The sequence below is a fragment of the Mandrillus leucophaeus genome, unplaced genomic scaffold (assembly GCF_000951045.1).
Source record: "Mandrillus leucophaeus isolate KB7577 unplaced genomic scaffold, Mleu.le_1.0 Scaffold975, whole genome shotgun sequence".
NCBI classification, from domain to species: Eukaryota; Metazoa; Chordata; class Mammalia; order Primates; family Cercopithecidae; genus Mandrillus; species Mandrillus leucophaeus.
This window is the reverse complement of record NW_012110641.1, coordinates 305683-308181: the sequence shown is the minus strand read 5'-3', so window position 1 is coordinate 308181 and position 2499 is coordinate 305683. Positions and strand designations below refer to the sequence as shown.

General features: G+C 37.6%; 1 protein-coding gene across 4 annotated transcripts in view; it reads left to right on the top strand.

Moving 5' to 3' along the window:
• FMO1 (flavin containing monooxygenase 1) overlaps positions 1 to 2499 on the top strand; it is a 39107-nt gene that overhangs the window by 27446 nt on the left and 9162 nt on the right. The window lies entirely within an intron of this gene.

The window sequence follows — 2499 nt, the reverse complement described above, 5'->3', positions numbered from 1 at the left end:
TGGTCACTATGCGTGATGAGAAGCAAGAGTCAGCCGTCTTTGATGCTGTCATGGTCTGCACTGGCTTTCTTACTAACCCTTATTTGCCACTGGACTCCTTTCCAGGTACAGCATTTTCTGTAACTAACTTTAAGTTTTCTCATGGGAGCCATTCTGATGCTTGATTGGTCTGGGAATGAATTCCTATGGCTGTTCCATTAAACAGTTAAAGTTGGGAGGTAACAGGAGGTTTTTTTTGTTTTTTTGTTTTGTTTTGTTTTTTTCTAGCCAGCATTTTCTGGCCAGTTTTTGGTTTTCATTTGTTCCAAACAATCTATGAATACGTAAGAGCAAAATGGATAACTTTATAAGCAGTTTTATGCTTTACCAAGATTCAGTGTCCCTCAAGTGACTGGTAGCACTCAGAAAGTCTCCTAAGACATGGGACGCTTACACAAGTTGTTAACCTCAGCAGCAGGTACACATTGCCAAAGTTGAGTTTAGAGACCACAAAAGTCAATCTGTGAATAAAGAAAAAAGTAATTTTTTCTATTTGTTTCTTTTATGTGAGTGATAGCAATTAGATTAGAGGTTTACGGCGCTGGTCAATAGTCAACAGGGAGATTAGTCTTGGGAGACAAGTTAAGACATCTTTGGGTCTCAGTTTCCTTATCTGCCTTTTGCAACCATGGTCATGTTAATCTATACCAAATTTTAACTGGATTTTAACTCAATGGAACAGAAAATGTAACGGTTTCGTTTATTTCATCTGTAACAAGCATTCAAAAAGTTAAAACTTCAAGAAACTTTTCTCCAAATCATCTAATGATTGCCTAGAATGATCCCAAGACTCATCTTACCACAATAAATTTATAAACATGCTGTGATTCTGGATCTGCCCCCAGAGGTCAGTCAGATCAGGTTAGATTAGGATAAAGCATATCCTGAAAATTTCCAGAGAATAGAATCATTGACTTGGAAAGAAGCAAGTTAAGTCTTCTTCCCAATGCAGGAAATTATTTTTCAGCAATTCTGAGAGAGGTTCCATAGTCTCTTCTTGAACCCATTCAATAATGGACTCTCATCATCACAGAAGACAACCCAATTTTCTGGCATTCTTGCCTGCAGAGCAAGGCTCTGAGCAGCCGTCCACTCCAAAATTCCAGAAAGGAGTACCTAGTCACCTCAAGAATCCAGAACGTTCCATGGCATAGGGAGTAAACTACATTCATTCAGCACTTACAGTATATTGCACTAGGTGCTAAGAATATAGAGGTGAATAAAGCAACATGTAACCTGTATTGGAGGAAAGAATCGAGTTTTGTGAAGTCCAGTGGAGAAATCACAGTCTACATATGACCTGTAGTGATTCCAATACCATAAACATACACCTCTCATGGCCCTAGATTTGCCCCCCAAAGTCACACAAGTTTACATCAGATTAAAATAATAAAGCACACCTGAGAGCAATTGAGCCAATATGCTCAGTTTGAGTAGAAGAGATAGGGACCCAGCAGGTATGAATTCTGGCATACACAACCACCTAGCTGTTACTCTTGAGTCTCCCAATTAACCTTTCTAAGCCTCAAATTCACCCACAAATTGAAGAGCTTGGATTACTTTAACCAACAGTATACATCACAAATCAAGCAAGAAGAGCTCTACAAGACTTGCAGTCTTTCTTAAAACCCATCTTATCAACCACTACCAATTTAAAATCCCTGGTTCAATGATTAAGGAGCCTTTGAGCTCTGAAATTCTGTGATTTTTAGACTTGAAGAGGAGTTCTCCCAACTTCTCTATCTCCTGACTTATAGCAGACTTGCTTAGATGGCACATACTCATTGCGATGGTTGTTAACTGTCATAAAAATTCAAATTCACTAAAGATGTTTAAAAATATGTATCACAAGCTCTAGAAGCAATTCCAAAGAAGTTGTGCTAAAAAGTCTTAGAAAAAATAATAGGTATCACAGTTAGAATAAACATATGATTTCCCAAGATGACTACTTTTATCATTCACATATATACATTCTGCTATTTACCTTTTTTCTTTTTTATATACAATTGTTTTTTCTTAGATAGGATATTCTGCTACTTACTAACACAGCCACATTTACCTAGTGTAAGATCTTACTCTGTCTTCCTGTGAGATAAGAGAAAGTATTAGTCTGTTAAGAGACAGCCAGAGTCTCATTTTTGTCCATTTGTGACCCCCCGTAAAAAGCCCATCCAAAGAGAATCTAAAATAACATGAGATTCAGGGATAATTCTATGTTTCTGTTTAGACTTTTCCAGCTCTTTCTTCTCAACAGTTCTCTGATCCATATTGGGTTCCTGTGCCGAATAAATATTGGAACTTGATTGCATCCTTGCTGAATTCCAAATGCTCTTTGTTGTGGTTAGGTTTTAACTTGGATTCATGTTAGATTTCTACTAATTCAAGGTGAGCTAAAGAGCCAGCAGGCCTTGTAAGGTCACTCCCCACAAGTATATACATTTTTCCCCTGAGAATCTAGAG